This window comes from Hemitrygon akajei, chromosome 27, assembly GCF_048418815.1.
Source record: "Hemitrygon akajei chromosome 27, sHemAka1.3, whole genome shotgun sequence".
Taxonomy (NCBI): domain Eukaryota; kingdom Metazoa; phylum Chordata; class Chondrichthyes; order Myliobatiformes; family Dasyatidae; genus Hemitrygon; species Hemitrygon akajei.
Window position 1 is genome coordinate 13760629 of NC_133150.1, and position 24198 is coordinate 13784826.

Below are 24198 nucleotides of genomic sequence, written 5' to 3' on the forward strand. Positions count from 1 at the left end.
ACAGGTATTACATACTCAAAGTTACTTAGATTACATTTCTTCCCCATTCTGATGTTCGGTCTGAGCAACAACTGAATCTCTTGACCATGTCTGCATGCTTTTAGGCATTGATTGCCGCCACATGACTGGATGAACTTGCATTAATGAGCAGGTGTACCAAATTAAGTGGACAATGAGCGTAGTTATGTCATATTATTATTTTTTTTTAAATAACGCTTCACGAATTTGCGTGTCATCCTTGCTCAGGGGCCATGCTAATCTTCTCTGTATCGTTCCAATTTTAGTATATGTGCTGCCGAAGCGAGCACAGTTATGTCATATTATTGCATCAAAACTTTTGTTTATTCATCTGTTGGACTGAGTCAGCAGAACCTGAATCTCAACCGTCGTCCCAGCATTGCACAGCCCTCAACAACACACAAGGATGGTACGTGGGTGTCTTTGTGTGCAATGAATACATGTGGTGATTAAGATCCAACACAAATTTTATTTAAAGAAACCCATAAAATTGTCTACAGAAGTCCCAACATCTATGACTGCAGATGGCAATGTAGCAACATGATACATAATCACAATTTTCTATATATTCCTTTGATATTTTTTCCATCTGTTAGAAGACAGATGTTCTTTTGTTTGATGATAAGGTTGCATATAAAAGGTGGCGTATGCAAAATAGTTGTAGGTGTCATTCTTGTGAATGTGAGGTGAATTCACAAGAAGTGGAGAGGCTTCTACTCTATTGATTTCAAGCAACTGTACAAAAAATGAGCATCTGCAGTAATGAAACGCGTGTGTATTGAAGCATGATGATTAGCTGCTCCCTTCAGATATTATCAATTTAAAAACCGGATTCAACATTTACAACACTCTCTGCATTTATCTATCTTCCCAATTCAAGGTGGAATTATGGAACAAACCCAGAACTTGGTTAGATTTTTCAGATGAAAATCATTGTCCCAACTGGATCTATTCAGGCCCCCAGTTTTTAAACTTCTGCATTAGATTCAGTCAGTGATTCATTTGCATATAGTGCTCATTTTCAAAGGTTTTTTCAGCTCAAATTTCTTCCAAAATTTATTGGCATAATATTAAATACAAAAACCATCAGTGAATTCATGCCGAGTTTTAGAATTCGCTTTTGAGAATTTGCTTTAAAGAACTTTAAGCACAGATATTTGCTAAAGATATTTTAAAGCACTACCTACAAATGAATTAGAACAGTACATCAGTGACTGTAAAATACCGCCAAATACTCTGTGGTCATGATAGTCTTCTTTAGAGAATGTCCTCTCTGTTGACCTTGTGACCTTTCATTGTACAGGGTATGAAAATTACCACAGCTCTTATTTGCTTAGCATTATACTTTCGACCAGCCCAAAATTGACAGCCAGGCTAGCCATCATTAGGGCAGGGCTTATATGCTATAACTGGCTACAAAGTAAAGTCGGGCAGCATCGCCAATGACAGCACATCCCTGATTAACTTGACACATTCTATGCATGTTGCGAGCAGAAGGGGATTGGAACGTCACCACCAACTCTGAGGGCCTTCAAGGCACCTAAACCCAGAGACTGAACTCTCAGAAAGCATCTGGCCTGGCATTGTCCTTAAATTATCGCTGTAGGGGATGGGGGGGGGGGGGGGAGATATTTGCGTGATGTCATGCCAGCAAACTCTCTCTCAACTTCAGCACAACAAAGAGCTGGTATGTCAGTGAAGAAACAATAGAGTCCAAAGAAGCACCTGCAGCCAACATTAATGTCTAGAAATTCTATCCATTTTAAGGTTCCGTTGGTTATTGCTATAGAACGAATGTGACAATCCCACCTTACAGCTAATCTTGTCCAATCCATCTCCTCCACTCAATCACATCAACAGCTGGAGCAGTAGGGTAAGAATCCATCACTCATTGTGCAGTGAGATGTAGGTGTCATCTACAAGAACAGCAATTATTGTTCATCTCTTACTGCCCTTTGTGAAGATGGTTGTACACAGTCTTCTGAAGCACTGAAGAATTGTCTGGGAAATGGGCTCCCACACTCCCAATGGGTGACTATCAATTTATTTGCATTCATCCATCAACAAGCAACTGAAGGTGGTGAGTGCCTTCCTTGAAAATTTGGCAGAATAGTCATTTTGATGATTTTATGAATTTCACATAACTTTTCTCTCTTTGCAAAGATCCCTGGAAAGGTTATAAAGGAGGGAGGGAGGGAGGGGGGGGGGGAGAGAGAGGGAGAGGGAGAGGGAGAGAGAGAGAGAGAGAGAGAGCTTGTTCAATTCCTCAGTCTTATTCTTGAGGTTATTTTGGCTGGTGATCTCTAGTTGTTGATCTCCACCTGCAGCTGTGCACTGAAGTCTAATGGAAAAGGAAAAATATATATGTTTTGCATGGAATTCCAACTTCCATGTCTCCTTTCTGCTAACACTCTTCTCATAAGCCAACTGCACTTTACACCAGCCATAGTGTAGCTTGTTATGGATCAGTAGCACTCTGTGAAAATGGTTGATGGATTTGACATTCTATTTAAACACCAGAAATGATGACATCTGGGGTCTGCACAACTGTTGCCAAGACCTGCATGATCTTGTTTGTGTAGCATGATTGATGTTCCATGGAATTGGCTGCTTTAACTGTGGAAAAAGTCATCTACACAATGGCCTGTGAAACAAGTCCAGAGCTTCACTCCTCCATCCTGTCTGCAGTCATAGACAGGGCATGTGAAAAGCTAAGATATCACAGATTTACTGTCAGCAACACAACGGTTATTTCTGCTATCAGTGCACCCCGGGATACAACATCTGTATCCAGCTAAACAGAGCTTGGAGATGACTGTGGCCTCTGATACAGACATTTAATAGTTCTCCCTATCAGGACTTCCTCACTTAGAATATCATGTAACCCAGCAAAAATGCAACTATCTGTGTAACTGACCTCACTAAAGCATGAGTATTCAAAGTGATTTTTGATAAGTAAAAATTATTTACAGTGAAAACACAGCACTTGAGACTAGTTGTCCAGGACTTACACCCTAAGCAGTCAAGAAAGCTTACCAAACTTCAACATGGAGGCTGAGGAGAGCTGGATTTTGCACATCGATACACACATCATTCTAAAGGTGTGCAGTAGAGAGCATTTCTAACAAGCTGCATCACTGCTTGGCGTGGAAACTGACAGCAGCAGAGAGGAAGGCGCTACAATGGGTAGTCAAAACTGCCCAATGCATCACTGGCACCAGTCTACTCCCCACCAAGGACGTATATACAGAGATGTGCTGGAAAAGGGCTAGTAACATCATGAAGGATCCCACACACACACACACACACGGATTGTTTGTCCCATTCCCATCAGGGAAAAGACTACACAGCATCCACGCCGGGTCCACCAGACTGAAGAATGTTACTATCCTCAAGCAGCAAGGCTAATCAACACCTCCATCTACTAACTCCACACTATATTATTTCCCTCAGTCTCTGTATCTACAGCCTAGCATCATTTTAAGGACATACAATCAATCCATGGAAGTAAGCTATCTTATGTTTTTATATTTATTGTTTTTTTTTGTTATTATTGTGTTCTTTTGGTGCTGCATGGGATCCGGAGTAACAATTATTGCATTCTCCTTACACTTGTGCACAGAAAATGTTATTAAACAATCTTGAATCTTGACTATTGATAGGCCAATGTAAAATGCCCCATCAGAATCTGTGGGAAGCTGATAGGAATGCGGAGAGCATCAATGAGGGATTAGTGCAGAATTGCAGTAAATAGGTACTGGACAGTCAGCATGGATTCAGTGGGCTGAGGGTTTGTTTCTATGTTATAATAATATTCTGCTGCTCTGTTACAAAATGACCTTTTCAAAGTTCTGAATTGAAAAAGAAACTCGTGCTTTCCCAGCATATATGATGAATTAATACTTCTCGGGCTTCCAGCTAGGTACATGTACCCAGTTTCCAGCCCAAGAAGAGTTTATTCATTCTTCTGAATTTCCCCATGATATCTCGGTGCTGTAACCCATTTTGTGGCTGTCAGGTGGGATAAGAAAGTCTGGAGAAGTAATCAACTCTCTAAAACAAGGAGAAACAAACAATTGATCTGCTGAGACAGTTATTTGTACACTTTGTGGTGGAGGTAGAAGTTGTGTGTGCATGTTTGTGAGAAGATATTAGAGGATGCAAAGGAGAAGATGTCCAGAAGAGCTGAATCCAAATCTGATCTTGGAAATCCAAATATGACATTCAACATTGGTGTTTATTGCCACGAGGGAGTTGTAAAAACATTCATGGTATTGTTTTAAAGCTGAACAGAACAGCTCTCTCTGAATCATATTTCTCAAACAACATTAGATTATCTAAGCACTATTCATATTGCCATTTAGAGAACAATGTTCATGACAAATTTGGAACCAAGCTTCCTACAATGACAGTAGTGGCTATGTTTCAAAAGTGTTCACTGAGTGAAAATTCCTTTGGATTTTGCTGAGATGCAAAGAGCACAGTGACATAAGCCTTTTATTATTTTCATCAGTCATATCTCTTTTCAACTGGCAGTGCAAGAGAATAACTTCAACGTTTGAACTAAATGCCAGGTAGGGAGTGCCATAGGTAAGATAGTGTTCCATAAAGGTGAGTGATTGTAATTAAGACCTGAGACCGGCTTCAGTTTTAGAACCCATAGCACCTGAGTCATGAAAACAAAAATAACATGATCATAGCTGAGCATATTCACTAAGGTTATTATAAATTTGCTGAATTCAGATGCCCATCTCTACAGAAGAATAAGCATTTTGACAAAAAATAAGGCAGAGGCATCTCATGTATTAGAAAACATGTCCTGTTACAAGGCCAATAGGATATATTTCAGTTCCATACAACAGCAGGCAAAGTGAGTTAAATAAGATGCACCAAACAAATATCTGAACGAATGCAAATTCAAAAACTTCGGTCAAATGTTCAGTTCACCACTTAATCCGATAAGTATTATTTTTTCCAGTTATACTTCATATTAACAATGTGACTAGTTAGTCTTCTTCTGTAGAAGTGTGTAGTTATTTTAGATAGACTTATACAAATTATGTTATTAAAATTAAACTTCAAAATGTAATTGGTTTTCATAATAGCTATGGCAGAGTAATATTTTCTAGCAGCATTTTCATTATAGATTTTCTAACCTATTACAAAATATACATGAAAAAGAAAGTATTGTAAGACAGAATTTAGAATTGTTCTGGGCTGCATTTGCCCTCTAAGAGGAATCCACATTGGATTCTGAATGCACTGGACTGGAATTCAAGGGGTATGTTTCTATTCCTAAGTGAGTTTTGCATTAGGGCATATTCTGATATAAATGGGGGAGGGAAGTGATTTGAACAAGAAGCAAAAGATTAGTTCTATTGATTCTATATTATGTCTTAATCACATAAAGAGACACTCTTCAAAATGTGAAAACTAGCTTTTGCGTTCCTCTTAGTGACACAGTTGGGATGGCCATGCATTTCAAAAGGTATAGTTGCATTTGTAACAACTTCTCTGATCAATATTTACATTAACCATTTCATAATAGCTTATTTAAACTGCCTCCCTGCAAAGTTGGACCATCAAATTAAATGTAGACATCTGCACTTGCCATTCCCTGAAATATTAACTTTGTAAGTTTTAAGAGCAGGTCCATCCTTCTGCAGTGCTGAGCAAGTATCTTATATCTCAAACAGAGCTCCTTAGTAAAAACAAAACCAAGATACAAGATACAAAAAAAAATTCTATACATAAACCAAACACTGGTATATTGACCACAAATAAGAGAAAATCTGCAGATGCTGGAAATCCAAGCAACACACTTGGAGAATAATGATGTGTAGAAGATAAGCAATGACAGACGTGTAAGAAAGTACTTCATAATTTTCAACCAAAGAAGAATAAATACTCTGTGGGAGAGACAATCAATATTCAAAACAGAGAATGAAAACAGAGGCAAAATGTAGGTAACTCCCTTGTTACAAGTTCCATTTTTATAGATGTCCATAAGTTTGGAAGTACTAAAGAACGCACACAGTATGGTAATACCTCAATAGTGCTGTAAGTGCCAACTTATATAAACATTTATTTATAGTCTTCCACTGCCCAGTTGCAATGGTACATAATCAGAATACTCCGCACTAAATGGCTAGTTTTGATGCACATGAAGCATCAGTGGCTATTACATTGTATAATACACTTTATTGCGCATGTATCAATAGAAGCAATTGTCTTGCAGATTCCAAAACAACTTTCTTGAGTGGCCTCCTGGCTGAACCTGGCAGCTTATGTTCTTCAGAGACTATGGCGTCTGCTTACTGCAGGGAGGTTACATGCAAATAGGTTTTGTTTTACAAGACCAGTTCTCCTTTGTATTTAATAATATTTGTAGGAGCTTGTCCATTTGTCTGGGTGTACATAAACTGGGATTTTTAACCCAGGAAGAGCATTGGTATAATAATCAGAAAAATACTGGATGGAGTAACAGATACTTGGAAAACTTCAGCTAAATAGATGGAGTTAACATAGTTTTATGAACAAAAACAATAAATTAACTCACAGGCAAAGCAAGTAATTAGGAAGGCAGATGAATAGTGGACTTTAATATGAGGGTTTTAGTAAGATCATTCCAAACATACTTGTTTTTTTTAAAATTACATTTGGAAGAAAATATTTGCCTAGGGAAGTTACACAGGGAAGATTCATTAGATTAATTCCTGGTTTGGAAGGCCGTCTTGAAGAAAGATTGAGTAGACTGGGATTTTAGTTGCTCTCTAGACCTTTAGAAAAACAATTGCAAGTTGTTTTTACGACAAAATGCACAGTTCTGAAGAGGCTTGATGGAATATATGCTGAGAAGAGGTTTTACCTGGCAGGGGATTTAAAGACCAGGGTGCAAGATCTCAGAATAAGTCTGATATAAAGTTTTTTTTAACCTCTAAGTTAGCTGTTAACCTTTCAAATACTCTATTCCAGGAAGATCTGAATGGTGGCTCTTTAGCCTCCGTCAAGATTGTGATGGACAGATTTCTATTCTTCAGGGAAATGATGGATTATAGAGATCAGACAGGCAAGTGGAGGTGAAGCCAATTACTGAATAACAAGACAGATCTAAAAATTTATGACCCTTTTCCATATCTTATGTTCTTAGCTGTAACTCTGAGGTTAAAATATCATGACTAATCATAATTCAAATTTCATGCTCAGTATGATTTATACAAAATGACTACTAAAGTAATTAGAGCAATAAAGTACTACAGAACATATACAGGCCCTTTGGCCCATCTAGTCCATGCCAAAATATTACTCTGCCTGGTCCCATTGACCTGCATCCGAACAATACCTATCCAAATTGCTCTTAAATGTTGAAACCAAATGCACATCCACCACTTCTGCTGGCAGCTTGTTCCACACTCTCTCTGTCCTCTGAGTGAAGAGGTTTCTCCTCATGTTTCCCTTAAACATTTCATCTTTCACCCTTAACCAATGACCTGTAGTTCCAGTCTCACTCAATCTCAGTGGAAAACTCTTACTTGCCCCTTATCCCTATATATGCCCCTCATAATTTATCATGCTTCTATCAAATCTCACCTCATTCTCCTACGCTCTAGGGAATAAAGTCCTAACCTATTCAACCTTTCCCTATAACTCAGGTCCTCAAGTCCTGGCAATCTCCTTATCAATTTTCTCTGTACTCCTTCAGTCTTATTAATATCTTTCCTGAGCACACAATGCTCTAAATTAGGCCTCATCAATGCTTTAAACCACTTCAACATAACATCCTAACTCCTGTACTCAATACATTGATTTGGGAAGGTCAACGTGTTGAAAGCTCTTTTAAGAATTATGGATCTGTATTCCCAGATATCTTTGTTCTATCACACTCCTCAATGCTCTACTGCACAATGTTTATGTCCTATCCTGGCTTGCCCTCCCAAATGCATAATCTCATACTTGTCTGCATTAAATTGCATCTACGATTTTTCAGCCCATTTTTCCAGCTGGTCCACAACCCGCTGCAAGCTTTGGTGGTCTTCCTCACTGTCCACTAGCCTGCCGATCTTGATGTTATCCACAAATTTGCTGATCCAGTTTACTACATTGTCATAATCAGAATCAGGTTTAATATCACCAGCATATATCATGAAATATGTTAATTTGCAGCAGCAGTACAATGCAATACATGATAAGATAGAAAAAAAACTGAATTACGGTAAGTATGTATGTATGATAGTTAAATTAAATGCGTAGTGTAAAAGCAGAAATAAAAATCCAGAAGTGTCATCTAGATCATTGATGTAGATGACAAATAGCAATGGACCCAGCACCAATTTCTGTGGCACAACACTAGTCACAGGCTTCCATTCAGAGAGGCAACAATCTTCTACCACTCTCTGTCTTCTCCCACAAAACCAAAATCTAATCCAATTTACTCCCTCATCCTAAATGCCAAGTGACTGGACCATTTTGACCAACCTCCTAATTACTCTTTCAAGATAATAGGAAATGACTAAACTGGCATGATGGTCATGAAGTTTACCAGAAAAAAAGTTGAATATCTACTTTGGATACATACATACATTTATGTATTTAGAGAACAATAACATGCATTATGAGAGTAATTAAGGAATCAAGGAAATCTATTAATTGATGATGTCCCTCCATTAGGTGCTCAACATAACAAAATGCTGCATATATGTCCTTTCTGGTGATCTGAGCCAGGCCTTATCTGGAGCAATCTAGTGAAATAGTGAAAAATATATGGATTATAAAAGATATCAGTTAAAGTTATCAAGATCTATAATAGCTTCTTCTGAGGAGCAATTCACTTTGAAATGCAGTGTCCATTACGAAAAAAATAACACTTATGACACTTACAGGTCAGGAGCATGAGTTGTGTACTTGATTTCAGTCAGGTGGCATTTGTTTATAAAGTACTGAGCTGGCTCTAACTCTGGTTCACTTCAATACTCGATTGCCTCCCAGTACAGAACCTTTCACATGTTCACGCAAGCTTAAACATTTTGAGAGAACAGGTAAGAAAACAAGTTCTTTCTCAACTATTCTCAACAACTTTAGATAGATTTAAAAACATGTTCAGAGGGGAAAGTTCCACAGTGTTCTTACTGACCTTCTTACGACACTGCTAAACACCTGTTATACACCCAAGCAGAATGAAAATCTCTTTTCCATCGGCCTTGTGAAATGCTTTGCTCTAGAACTACATCAGATTTATTGTGGTAAAACACATTAGATTTACCCTGCTGATGATCTATTGCTGCAGTGTTAATATTGATCAATTCAGCACCACTTAGAAATGGGAATTGCTTCATAGGTGCACTAATATTAACACTTAGCTACTTCCTTAACCACAACAATGATCAAATATATTTAATTTCCCAACAGAGACAAGTAATAAAGAGTGGAACCATAATGCAGAAAAGGTTCTCTAGAATAAGGTATCTTGAACTTCAGATTGGAGAATTGAGTTGATTTATGTTCTATTCTATGAAACACTCAAACATATTTAAAACACAGAAGGCAAATATAATAATTGGAAGCCAATGCAGTTCTATGATAATTATGATTTTTGTTCTTTAAGTAATCAGAAAGTTTGAATGGAGATCTCAGAATAGGTCAACATAACGCAAGGTAAAACTCCGGGGTTAATATGAATGGAGGTAATTCTACTTACTTGTGGGGTAATTGTGGAACCAAATAAAATAAAAAGAATAAAGAAAATTTATTTTTTATTTTCTCATATAATCTGTTATCCAGTTGAAATCAAAAGTTGACAAACAAAAGAGGAATCATAAATTAACTTGTGCATTCATTGAGATTCAATTTGGACCTCAGCAATGACTGATTATGTTTGGCTTAAATAATCTAATATTTAATGTGGAACTCAGATTTCCTGAATTACACATTACTGATGTACAGTCATGTGTGTTAATCAGGGTCTGGTTCAGTTTAAATGATATAAGCATACAAAGGGAATCATACATATTAAAACTGAAAAGTATTCCAAAAGTAAACATGATTTTGGGGTTCATTGGAATTGGTCTATTATTATCACATGTACCAAGATACTTGAAAAGCTTGTCCTGCATACTGTTCATGCAGATTAATTAATTACATAAAACCAAAAGATCATTAGACAAAAGAACAAAGTTAGGCCATTTAGCCCATCGAGGCTATTCTGCCATTTCATAACGGCTGATCCATTTCCCTTTCAACCTCATCTAGAAAATCATAAGAACCATTGCACAATGTATTAAGGTGGAACAAGGTAAAACAAAAACAGTGCAGAATAAATCATAACATCTAAAAAGTGCAGGTAAACAGTAAGGTGCAAGATCGTAACAAGATAGATTGTGAGATTAAGAGTCGATTTTATTGTACTAGGGAACCATATAATTGTCTTATATAGCTGTCCTTGAGCCTGGCTGTGCTTGTTTACATGTTTTTGGCCAATTGAACAAGGTATAAGGCTGGTTCTGAGGTTGCTGAATTGAGTCCAGAACGCTCTGCAGTTTCTGGAGTTGGTGAACAGCATAGCTGAACTACTAAACACATAGGATTCTTCAGAAACTAGCAGTCCAGATTAACACACACAAAATGCTGCAGGAATTCAGCAGGTCCAACAGCATTTATAGAAAGGAATAATAAGTCAATATTTTGGCCCAAAACCTCTCATCGTGACTGGAAAGAAAATAGGAAGAAGGCAGAGTAAGAAGGGGGGAGTACATGCAGGAAGGTGATAGGTGAAGCCAGGTGATAGGGGAAGAAAGAAGAAAGATATCTGAAGGAATATAAGGAAACTTCTATTTAAGATGGAGCAGAATAATGCACCATGGGAGAAAGGGAAGGAGGAGGGGAACCAGGTGGAGGTGATAGGCATGTGACGAAAAGTGAAAGTGTAAGCGGGGAGCCAGAATGGGGAATGAAAAATGAGAGAAGGGGAGGGCAGATAAGTTAGCAGAAGTTAGAGAAATTGATGTTCATGCCTTCAGGTTGGAGGCTACCCAGATGGAATGTGAGGTGCTGCTCCTCCAGCCTGAGAGAGGCCTCATTGTGGCAGTAGAGAAGGCCAGGGTCTGACATGTCAAATGAAATAGGGATTGGAATCCAGATTAGATGCTTTTTATGGTGCATCAATAAACATTGGTAAAGGTCGACAGGTATCTATCCGCTTGAGAAAGTAGGGATGCGGCCTTGGTTTCTTGCCTGTGGTGTCTTTGTGGTTAGACCAGGGCAGGTTGTTGGTGACATTCACTCTTAGGAACTTGAAGCTGAATAGAACTGAAATAGGAACTTGAATAGAAGATGATCATGGCCAATAACTAGTTTTCAACTCTGGGTTATATATAACTTTGACATTGATGTAACTTGGAATAATTCGTCAATGACTTTTTAAAGAATGATAGGAACCTATAAATTGTAGCTCACTGCAGCATCGGTATCAAGTGTTTTATTTGCCTTTAACTTTTGATACTATACTTTTATTGATGAAAAGAAAAAAATAACAATTTGTTTTGATCATCATGTATCATAATATAGTAAATGTCTAATTTTTTGTCATTTAAATGACAATCCTCTTTCAGATGTTCTGAAGACAGAAGTTTAAATATTCTTTAATTATTTTAGTAAGGATTCAAAGGACCACCCTTATTCAATGTACGTGCTACCATACAGAACATTTATTTCCCAGGGATTTATTTCATATTGAATGTATTAAAGCCAAAGATTAGTAACCATATTTGTAGCTAACATAACAATTAAATCAAATTACTTCAGAAGTGAATTGTATAATTGCATGTGGCCAATAAACCATGTTGAAGGTCTTCAGTGAAATAATGTAGAGAGAGGAATGATCAAGGTAGTGTAAAATAGCATGCCAAATATACAAACCCTACTGAAGTCAAACAGTTAAAAAAACTTGTGTTTACAAACCATATTTGTTTGCTATTAAAGCAGTGTCCCAATGTATTATACTAATAAGTAGATATATTGTCAAAAAATTTAAACAATATCTCAAGTAAGCTATTCTGCTACATCAAATTGACTAACTCAAAGCTTCTGAAGGTTAGTCCTGTAAGATTCTCCACATTAGGTTACAAATAAAAACATTGATAAAATTATAATATTCTGAAATGAAATGCCTGTGGCAGAAGAGTTCCTGTTCCATTTCCCTCAGCTGTACAACCCATTACTATGTGCAGCATTCTGCAGTGCCTCTAACTCCGGTGGGATTATCAGAAGTAGACGTGAACATATTGGCACAGCAAACAGAACTGCCAGTAGATTTCCAGGCTCCGTCCACTGAAATGACCTCTCATTTGAGATGTACTGTGCAGAAAGCTTGTTAACCATCATATTAAAATCAGATTTACAGTATCATCCATCATTCTCTCAATCAGTCCTTTCATCTGTGCTGACTGCAGTCAGCAGTTATGCCAGCATTAGTCCCCAAGATGGCATTGTCTTTATTGTCAAAAAGTGGGTGAAAGATGATTTAGTCATAGCAGCCATTTTCAGTTCTGTTATCGGATAATGTGATGTAAATTATCCTTTCTTGAGAGTGATTATTTACTCATCCACATTTACATCATGGTTCATACTTTGCTTCATATTCATAACATGTGGTCACATAAATCATTGCCTACCAACATTTAAAATGCATAATAATTTCCATAATTTTTATCTTACTTTCAAACATCTTTAAGCACTATTACCATCATAGCAAACTTTTAGATTTTAATTTACATAACTAACAATTCACATTGACCATCACTTCCAATACACAATGCACAATAATTATTTACTTGCAGGTTTATAGTATTCAAAATCATTTTCTTTTATCAATAATTAATGTCTTATAGTAAACTCAATTTGAACATTTTCAATCTAGCCCTCATCACTGTAAAACTAGGTGTAATTCTTCGATCTTATTATTGTATGATTTTGCATGTCACAGTATAGTTTCCAAAATCAGATATCATCATCAGATATCTTAAGTTGACTGAGCTATGAAATTCCATTGGGAAACCCATTCCTAAAAGTATTCTGATTACCTTCATAGAAGTTACTCTGCATGAGAGCTAGTGATATAACTAGGGAGTTCATAATAATATTACTGGAACATAAACATTGATGTGAGCTATTATTGAATAGAAGTAACAGTAACATATTTCTAAAACTTTCTTTGAACGGTTCACAGAATGGTAAATATAATGGCAGTGCTAAAGTTGGGACAGAGCTACAGCAGGAGGGTCAAGATGTCAGTGGAAGGGCAACCAAGGAGAGTCAGCCAAAGTGAGTGGTTTGATAACTTGACAGAGGCAAGGTTGTGGTGCTAAGAGAGGAAGAACGTGAATGAGAGCATGGCTGAAACAGAGCCATAGGTGATAGAGAATGATGAGGAGATAGGTCAAAGTGGAAGGTGGAGGTCAAATGAATTTTCTCCGGCCACGAGGTGATTGCAAACATAGTGAGGATGAGTTGTGGCAGGATATGAAGGGAAGTTGGGAAATGCAAAGTCTCCATTTCTCCTGGGGAATGAAGGTACAGACAACCATGGAGTGGTGATAAATGATGACACACTGAAGGCCAGAACTGGTGGAGTGAAGAGATCCTGAAAGACATTGCAGAAGTTGGGAAGGGATGAGACCTCAGAAATTTTGCAAGAATTTTAAAATCAAGGCTTTGTCAGGTAGTATGCATTAGTAGACATGGTAGGAGATAGGAAGCGAGCTGCATGGATAATGGGTGAAAAACTAGATCAGTTTTTCTTCCCATTTAAATTAACATACCATGACAGAATACTAGAGGTATAACACTACATATATGCCTAAAAGGTAAGGTGATACCAAGCAAAGTGCATATGACACAAAGATCCAAGTTCAAGAGAAAGCATATTAATACAATTTGCTAACACAAGACTACCAGCAGGAATGATTCGAATTACATTCAGAAGTTGCCAGGAGCTCATTAGCTATTGTCACTTACACCAATTGGACTGCCACTTTTCAAAGCATTTGGCCTTTTGCTATAAACATGTAGACCGTATATTCTGTATTAGTCTGTAGTCTCTGGTGTTGAACAAGCAAATTAGTAAAATAACTACTCCAATACTAATGAGTACAATACTGTGTTGAGTCGGAAAAATATTATATAAGCAACTGAACTTCCTCTGGCTTTACAACAGGATGACTTTGCACCAAGGTACGTAAGAACAGCATTTTGAAATAAGTCCAATAACTGTTCTTTCCCTGGAACTTGATATTACATGAGGATCCTTGAAAGATAAAAATAAAAAATGCTTTGTTTAAATATTTATAACTCATTCATCAATTTAAAAGTAGAAAATGAGCAGCAGCTTTCTAATATGGCTGCTAAAGCTTTGGGTTCCACACTCCGTGCAACATAAATGAGACCATTTGGCCCACCGATAGCAATTCCATCCATCTCATTTCCCATGCACTTTCCTGTAACCTACTTTTTCTCATTTGTCCATTAACATCCTCCCGATCCTCTATCTGCGGCCAATTCATCTACTAAGTTGCACATCTTTGTGGAAGGAAATCTGGGGTACCCACAGGAAGCTCTCTATCCTATTTTAATTGTTTGTGTGTGGTGCAATCTTCAGTTAGCAGTTTGTATAATTTTAAAATTTTAATTTAAGCAAGCCTCTTGTCTGTAAGAGTATCTTTAATGTGACTTGCCAGGCTGATGATATGGCAACTGATAAATTCCAACTATCTCTCTGAACATGCGAGTTAAATAATTTTTTTTTTGCACAAAAGCTATTAGATTGTTGTGGATAAAGTATTTCCTGGTCAGTAGGACATACGTCACTTTGATATTGACCATAAATTCTAAGTCCATTGCAGCTCACTTTGAAGTCTTAACTCTGACTTGGGTGTTGTTAACATTGCCTTATGATAATTACTTGTAATTTTTAATATTGTTAAAGAACATTGTGACTGTGTGACTGCACTAAATTCAGAGTAAATTTGCATCAATACACCATTTGATTCACCAGAACAATGAATGCTGTTGTAGGACCTAGAGCAGTACAGCACAGTACATGTCCTTCGGCCCACAATGCTTTCACCTGCGCCAACATCAGCATAATATCCCCTCCACATAGCCTTCTATTTTTCTTTCGTCCATCAACTCTAGCAGTGCATTCCATGCAAACAGCATTCACCATGGAAAAAAACTTACCTCTGCCATCTGCCCTAAACTTTTCCCCAATTACATTAAAATTCTGCCCCCTCGTAATAGCCATCACTGCTCTCAGAAAAATAAAACATGACTCTATCTATGCCTCTTATCATCATTAGGCAAGTCACCTCTCATCCTCATTCGCTCCAAAGTGAAAAGCACTAGCTCACTCATCCTTTCCCTGTAAGATATGCTCTCCAATCTAGCCAGCATCCTGGTAAATCTCCTTTGCGCCCCTTCTAAAGCTCCCATATATTTCCTTAAGTGAGGCAATCAAAACTGAACACAATGCTCCAAGTATGGCCAAACCAGACTTTTATAGAGCTGCAACATTGCCTCAGTCCCCCAACTACTGAAGGCCAACACATCATTGGCCTTCTTAACAAGCTATCATCTTGCATGGCAACTTTGAAAGATCTATGGATGTGGACCTTAAGATCTCTCGGTTCCTCCATATTGCTAAGAATCCTGCCTTTAACCTTGTACTCTGTCTTCAAGTTTGACCCCCGCACCTCCCATGTATCACTTCACACTTCTCTGGATTGATCTCCATCTGTAACTTCCTAGCCCAGCTCTGCATCCTATCAATGTCCCGTTATAAATCACAACAACCTTCTGCACTATCCACAGCACCACCAATCTTCATAGCATCTGCAAACTTACTAACCCACTTGCTTATTTAGGTCATTTATAAAAAAACACAAGGAGCAGAGGTTGCAGAATGAATCTCTGCAGAACACCACTGGTCACTGACCTCCAGGCAAACTACACTTCTTCTTCTACCACTCTCTGTCTTCTGTGGACTAGCCAATTCTGAGTTCATACAACATAGTTTCAACAGATCTCATGCCCCCTGACTTTCTGAATGAACTACTGTACCTTGTCAAACTTTAATAAAATCCATATACAGCACATCCAGCACTCGACTTGCTTGATCCCACAAAATCAACTGCCATGCCGGCATCACAGTTCTACTTTGTTATCAGACTGGAGAGAGAACCATACTTAATATAACATTTTAAATCAGGGTGCAAACTTAAAAGAGGAATTGATGGTTTCTGGAAGGAATTAATCTATATGTGCTTCAAAGAGGATTTGAGTCTTGAAAATCAATTTAAACTCCAACAAATTGGATTGGATTGGCACTAAACCATTAATTTCAGTCTACTCTCTGCCCACTTATTTCAATCTTCACCAGACCCTTGTACTAATTCTATGGAAGAGCACAACCTATCAGTTCCTACATTGTCCAGCCCATCACTGCAGTTAATATTCAAACCTGGAACCAATATAACTTTGGCTAGGACTGTCAAATCTCAGTGAAATATTGCGGTTGGTTAGGGAGACTTGGAGAAAGTCTCATCAACTGAGTTAAGGATAAGTCAGTGGAGTGTACGTCATGTGTTATCAGCTGGCCATTGTGTAAGCAGAGCAATGTAAACACTTCACTTCAACCAAGTAAGCTTATATTAACAATAGTAATGAATTCTTTCACACCAGCATATTGGTGTGAAACAATTTATTTCTTTTCCAGTTCCAGTTGTGTCAAGAGGAAAATACATAATGTAATAATTCATGATTCGATGCAAACCACTTCACCGAAACACAAGTGAAGATTTTTTTAACAAGTTGTTTTTGGTCAAAAGATAAAATGCATAAAGTCAGGTTCCATTCAAAGCTGTTATTGATCAAAGTCTCGAAACACAACTCTCTCATTAACAAAGGAGGTGACAGTGACAGTAGATGACAGTAACTTATTAGCAATAAAAAGACTCACTGTACCACATGTATCAGGATTTTTCATGCTAATTTATTTTAGAAAATGATCCCAGGACAAACATCCATAAAATATTTAAATCCTAATTCAATTATAGTTTGTCAAATATAATATTAAGATAGTATGCTTTATCTAGCTTATAAGGTATTAATTTATATTTTTCTGAAGTAATTAGCTTAAAAAAACATACTGAAGAAATGAATGACCTCAACAAACTTAATTCATTATTCTCTTTAATAACATTGTTCAGCTCATACTGTACTTAAATAAAGATTCATACACAATATTTAAAATATATCAAGCATGAAATGGACTTAATGGTAAAATGTGAATTAATTTAATATTAAGCAATTAAACTTTTAACTGAGTCCAAGACATTCCAAAAATGCTGGAAAAAGTAGGAACTGACCAGCTGTCAGTATGAATTCATGAGATCAACTCATTTTATTGTCAACAGCGAAGAATCAAGATGTTTATAGGGAAAATATTGTTCAAACACTAGAGTACTGAGTGCTTATTTCATCTAGTGTTTCAAAGCTAGTTGGCTGATGCACCATTAAACTTTGAAGAGAAACCTCTTACCATTTTTCTTTTACTTCAGTCTCACCATCTTTTCTACTTCTGCATGTGTTTGTCTTTTCTCGCATAACCAGCAATAATTCAGTAAGCAGCTTCTGTTCTGAACATGATCTACCCTCACATTACACCCAAAGCAATTGTAATGATGCTTTAACTCTTGAAAAATATCTCCCATATTAATGAAAAGTCAAAAATTCTCTCAAGATTGGCTTAAAGTTGGAGTTGAGGTGGGGTCAACTTCAGGTTTGTCCATGGCATCTTCACGTCTTTTCTACAGGTCATTCATACTTACTCCTTATTTGGTTCATTTTCCACATTTATATAAGGGGAAGGAAAATGTTGATCAAATAGTTAACTTTTCACTCATTTAATAAATTGACAATACAACAATCATTGGAATTAATGTAATTTATTTATTAAAACACAGTCAGGTTATAGTTTTACAGAATATAAATCTAAATCTAGTTTCAATGCAACCAAACATAGCAGTTAAGATTCTCCAAATTACACTGAACCTCGTTTATAAAATGGAGAGCGCTATAACAGTGGCAGGCAACTGTTTGATTTTCAAGACTGGAAAAAAAAAGTAATATTAATGCTGGCTGTACAAATACATCAAACCTGATCTGCTAAACCTATGTAAAAAAAGACACAAATGATCTACAGCAAAGCAGAGGCTGTTATCAGGAATCTACATGTTTAAATAAATACTACAGTACAATTTCATTTCCTTTTTCAGACGTTGTAGCATTGTTTCTCATGTATGTCATTCATCTCAGTTCATTACGAAGGCATCAAACTCTTACCAAATTCCATTCAGCAATAGCTTTATATAATACTGGGAAACCTCTGGCTGCAGAGCAGTGCGGACTGAGACAGCAGAAGCCTGACAATGATGCATGCAATTGAGAGAAGTACTTTCAATCATCTACTGCAGCTGGGCAGTCTTACCTTAGCCTGTGCTCCTTATGGAGAAGTTCTCATCAGAACGATTTTCAGGACACTCGTGCAGGCAGAGTAGGGAAAGGAAACCTGGTTCCTAAAGACTTAAGCCAACTTTACTTTTTTTTTTAAAAAATAAGACCTGACTCACGACATAAGAAGAGGAAACACAGAGAAAGAGAGAGAGAGAGAGAAAGAGAGAGAGAGGGAAGAAGTGCTGAAATGTTTAGGTCAGCATCATAGTAAGAGCACTGCAGTTTCCCAGAAATCCCTCTAGTGATACATTGCTGTATTTCACAGCTCTCACAGCTCATTGGTTGCTGTGCTGTTCGGTAATGTCGAATCTCAGCATTAATTGGGGATGGTCCCTTTTGTGGTGCACTCTCCACCCCTGCATCAAGTATTGCTGGATCAGCACAATGAGGGAAAATCAAATACAACTGAACCGGCAACAGACTCCAGCACCTGCATACTGTATGAGGAGTCTACCTTTCAGTGGTAGTGTTGTATACGTAAATGGTTCAGCAGGACAGACTAACAGAATTGATCAATAGATAATGCAATTTGAACAGAAGCAGCATCCTAATTTGAAAACAGACAACAAGGAAAAGATTCTGGTTCCTGTCGACCTTGCACAGTACATTATTAATTGTAAAAATGATCGGATAGGCTGCTCTCTTATAGGTTTACATTTACTGACATAAAGAAGGTAAATAGGCATCATTATCAGACAAGATGCATGGATGAAGTAATGTTTCCTTATTTTAAATCAGTGTGTATTTTTAAACTATATTGAAGGTATTAATTTTTATTCAGCATGTAAACCATATTTATTAATATGGTATTAATCGGTCAACACTTGCTAGGTTATCTTATTAATATGAAAATTAAATAAAAGCTCACCTTTTATATTGCAAAACATTAAGATCCTAAAATGGGAAAATAGGTGATGAGCATGACCCCCTCCCGATTTTACGTGAAGCAGTCCAGATCATTTTTGTCAGCAATCACAGAGATGGACATCCATAAAGTAAAAAGCACTATTATTCTAGGCAAATATGGCATTGTATTTATTGAATGCAAAAAAGGCTGTCACCGTGGACCCATCTTTCACTATCAACCAAATGGACCAGACTACTACATTCCTGAAGGAATCCAGAGATCCCATGGACCATGAAATTGCTATCTAGTTAATTATGAATTAATTAGATCTGCTAAATGTTGCAAATTTAATATATTGGTTCAAATTAAAGTTAAGACCACTCTTCCAGAAAGAAAAAAAATGGGATATATAATTTGTTGTATTCAAAATATAAATATGCCATGAATTTGTAAGTAAAATATTTCTTAAAATCACCTATTTCCAAGTCTGGCTAGCAAATCAGCCATCCCGAGAAGTGTCAAGTTATTAAAAAGGAATTCTTAAATCCCTGGAAAGAAATTTAATTCATTGCCGGCATCGATGACCTTTCTTTGTTGTCATTGTTCTTCAAGATATGAAGTTTCTGAGTACACTAACATAGCCCGTCAATGAGTGGGTGATCTAAAGGGAAAGCAAAAGCAAAACATACAGATGCAGAAAATCTGATGAGCCTTTCATCAGGAGCTGATTGCTCAGGGTCTGTGAGACATGGGTCAAAACAATTAATTCCCATTTTAATAAATGTCATTGTTTAAATACGAACCATTGCTGTCCACTGTGGCCATCTGATCACTTGGTTATTCCAGTATTAGAAGGGTTAATTTGGGCTTCTAAAGTTCACTGAATAATCTCAACTTTCACAGTAACCAAAAAGCAAACACTGCGGATACTGGAGACCTGTAATGAAAACAGAACATGCTGGCAACAGTCAGCAGGTCAGGCGGCATTTCCAAGTGCTGGAAGAGAGCAAGGTTTTCATTGACCTAACCTTCTGTTTCTCGTTCTCAGATGTTTTTGGGTATTTTCAGCATTTGTTGTTTTATGTTTTTCATTCCCTGGATTGTTATAATGAGCTTTATTTGTGATTTTAAGTAATATAATTATGTGTTGTGTATTAAAATACATTCTTGGGTTTTAGCACAAAATACATACCCAGATGAAAAAAAACATCAGTTGGCTGGTGTGGTACAGTCCTTCCAGGTGAGGCGACGCTTCACCTGTAAGTCGGCTGGTGTGCTATACTACGTCCGGTGCTCCCGGTGTGGCCTTTTATATACTGGTGAGACCCGACGCAGACTGGGAGACCGTTTCGCTGAACACCTACGCTCAGTCCGTCAGAAAAAGCAGGATCTCCCAGTGGCCACACATTTTAATTCCACGTCCCATTCCCATTCTGATATGTCTATCCATGGCCTCCTCTATTGTCAAAATGAATCCAAACTCAGGTTGGAGGAACAACACCTTATATACCAGCTGGGTAGCCTCCAACCTGATGGCATGAACATTGACTTCTCTAACTTCCGTTAATGCCCCTTGTCCCCTTCTTAACCCCATCCCTGACATATTTAGTTGTTTGCCTGTTCTCCATTTCCCTCTGGTGCTTCCCCCCCTCTTTCTTTCTCCCAAGGCCTCCCATCCCATGATCCTTTCTCTTCTCCAGCTCAGTAACACTTTTGCCAATCACCTTTCCAGCTCTTAGCTTCATCTCACCCGCTCCGGTCTTCTCCTATCATTTCGCATTTCCCCCTTCCCCCACTACTTTCAAATCTCTTACTATCTTTCCTTTCGGTTAGTCCTGACGAAGGGTCTCGGCCCGAAACCTCGACAGCGCTTCTCCCTATAGATGCTGCCTGGCCTCCTGTGTTCCACCAGCATTTTGTGTGTGTTGTTGTTTGGAAAAAAACAGCTTAGTTTCAAATGAAAGAGGCCACTCCTCAACCTGCTTAATCCCACTGATTGTTGCAATGCAAACATAATTTAATATTGACTACCCTTGGCAGAGCTATAACTTCTTCAGGCCCCACGGAAGATTTGCAGATAAAGCATATTTAGTTATGAAATTATTTTCCTCACTGATGCAAAACCTTTAAATATGCATATATACTGTAAATATCTTCAATGAAGACATTTTAATCAAATATTTCAAAAATATAATTCATAAATCAAAGTACTGAGTACAGGACTTGGGAAGTTGTGTAAAATGTTGGTGAGACCTAATTTGGAGTGTTGTGGAGAGTTCTGGTCACTTATCTACAGGAAAGATAACAATAAGATTGAAAAAGTACAGCAAAAGTTTACAAGGATGTTTCTGGGACTTGAGATCTAAGATACAGAGAAAGTTTGACTAGGTTAGGACTTTATTCCCAGGAGCATAACAGAATGAGCGGAGATTTTATGGAGGTATATAAAATTATGAGTGGTAGGCAGTAGATAGGGTAAATGCAAGGAGGCTTTTCCCACTGAGGCTGGGTGAGACTAGAACTAGAGGTCATGGGTTAAGGGTGAAAGGTGAAATCATTAAGGGGACCACAAGGGGAAGTTTCTTCACACATAGTGGTGAGGGTGTGGAACAAACTGCCTGCGGAAATAGTGGATGTGGATTTGATTTCAAGAGGTGTGTAGTTTGGATAAGTACATGGATGGGAAGGGTATGGAGGTCTGTAGTCCAGGTGCAGGTCGATGGGAGTCGGCAGAGTAATAGTTCAGCTTGGGTAGATGGACCAAAGGTTTCTATGCTGTAATTCTCTATGACCTATAACAAAAATATAACCTACCACAAGCTTCCGGCTCAGTCAGATAATTAAAGGCTTTCACTACCTTCTAAATACATTACAGTATACATGAAAATACATTTTAAACAATTACATTATGACACTGGTAAAGGTTGGTCTTAATTTGTAAGGAGTGAATATTTAATTGATAGTCACCTTTATATTCAATTGTATAATCATTGCAAGACACTTTAAATATTATGGCTGAATAAGTAATTTTTAAAAATAAAATACTTGGAAAAAATCTGAACTGTCCCTTTTACTTCATCATCATTTTTCAATTTTACAATTCAGACAAAGCAATCAAACATGTTACTGTGATTGTCACTACTGTTGGTGTATGTTTAGTGAAGAAGAGCAAAATTGAATATTGTTTCCTTCTTTTTCCAATACTAGATGTTTTTCTTTGATGGAACAACTTGCCAAGATTTATTAAGAACAGTGACTGGAGCACTGGATAACCAAGGCAGCCTCTAGATATAACAACAAAGAGAAATGTATAGAAATTATTTAAATACATCATTGTCCAATCATGCACCACTTAGAAAAATTGGATGAAATAGTTGTGTGATATTTTGCCAGGGATAGACTAAGGATGAAGATTTTCCAGGATGTACATCAATTTCATTTAGCAAAGTCTGCTTCTAAATTTTTGTGTCAACTTTTTCTTAGGCAATGTGTAGAAAGAGAAAGACAATTTAATATCAATTAACAGCAACAGTACTGTGGATAGAAATATTAAAGATAGAATTCATCTTGAAATTTTCCTTTCTTTCCACCAACTCAACCTGCAAGTTAATCTTTAGGGAATCCTGCACAAGGACTCCCAAGTCTCATTGCACCTTTAATATTTGAATTTCTCCCCATTTAGAAAATAGTCTACATCTTTATTCCTTTTACCGAAGTGCATGACCATATACTTTGCTACACTATATTTCATCTGCCACCTCTTTGCCCATCCTCCTAATCAGTCCAAGTCTATTTGCACACTCCTACTCCCTGCTTCCTTAACACTACCTGCCCCTCCACCTATCTTTGTATTGTCCACAACCTCATGTGTGGCACCTTGTCAAAGGCCTTCTAAAAATCCATGTAATCAACATCTACTGACTCTCCCTTGTCTATCCTATTTGTTATTTCCTCAAAGATTTCCAACAATATGTTAGGCAAGATGTCCCCATAAGAAAATCATGCTGACCTTGGCCTATTTTATCATGTGCTTCCAAGTGCCCTAAGTACCTCAACCTTAATAATGGGCTCAAACAGCTTCCCAACCACTGAGCCCACAACTAGCCTATAAATTCTTATTACGGTCTTATGGTCTTCTGCCTCCTTCCCTTCTTAAAAAGTGGAGTGACATTTCCTTCCAGTTAACATCAACAATTTAGATGAAGGCATTGAGAATAACATCAGCAAGTTTGCTGATGATTCTAAGCTGGGTGGCTGTGTGACATGTGATGAGGATGTTAGGAGAATTCAAGGTGACTTGGATAGGCTGGGTGAGTGGGCAGATACTTGGCAGATGATGTTTAATGTGAATAAGTGTGAGGTTATCCACTTTGGGAGTAAGAACAGGAAGGCAGATTATTATCTGAACGGTGTAAAGTTAGGTAAGGGAGTAATACAAAGAGATCTAGGAGTCCTTGTTCATCAGTCACTGAAGGTGAATGAGCAAGTGCAGCAGGCAGTGAAGAAGACTAATGGAATGTTGGCCTTTATTACAAAGGGAATTGAGTACAAGAGCAAGGAAATCCTTTTGCATTTGTACAGGGCCCTGGTGACACCACACCTGGAGTATTGTGTACAGTTTTGGTCTCCAGGCTTAAGGAAGGACATCCTGGCTGTAGAGGAAGTGCAGCATAGATTCACAAGGTTAATTCCTGGGATGTCTGGACTGTCTTATGCAGAGAGGTTAGAGAGACTGGGCTTGTACACGCTGGAATTAAGGAGATTGAGAGGGG

The 24198-nt window shown here is 37.6% G+C and overlaps 1 protein-coding gene and 1 non-coding gene across 5 annotated transcripts in view; both read right to left on the reverse strand.

Moving 5' to 3' along the window:
• The window catches only part of LOC140717133 (synaptotagmin-B), a 610226-nt gene extending 591416 nt beyond the window's left edge, over positions 1 to 18810 (reverse strand). For 3 of the 4 annotated variants that reach the window (XM_073030387.1, XM_073030384.1, XM_073030386.1), the window contains exon 1: positions 18554 to 18810. The gene's annotated coding sequence lies outside the window, so the exon portion shown is untranslated. The remainder of the gene's footprint in view (positions 1 to 18553) is intronic. The other variant, XM_073030389.1, reaches the window with a different exon arrangement.
• On the reverse strand, positions 202 to 308 carry LOC140717445 (U6 spliceosomal RNA). The gene has a single exon (XR_012096547.1). It is a non-coding gene; the product is annotated as a U6 spliceosomal RNA (small nuclear RNA).
• Positions 18811 to 24198: the final 5388 nt, after the last annotated feature.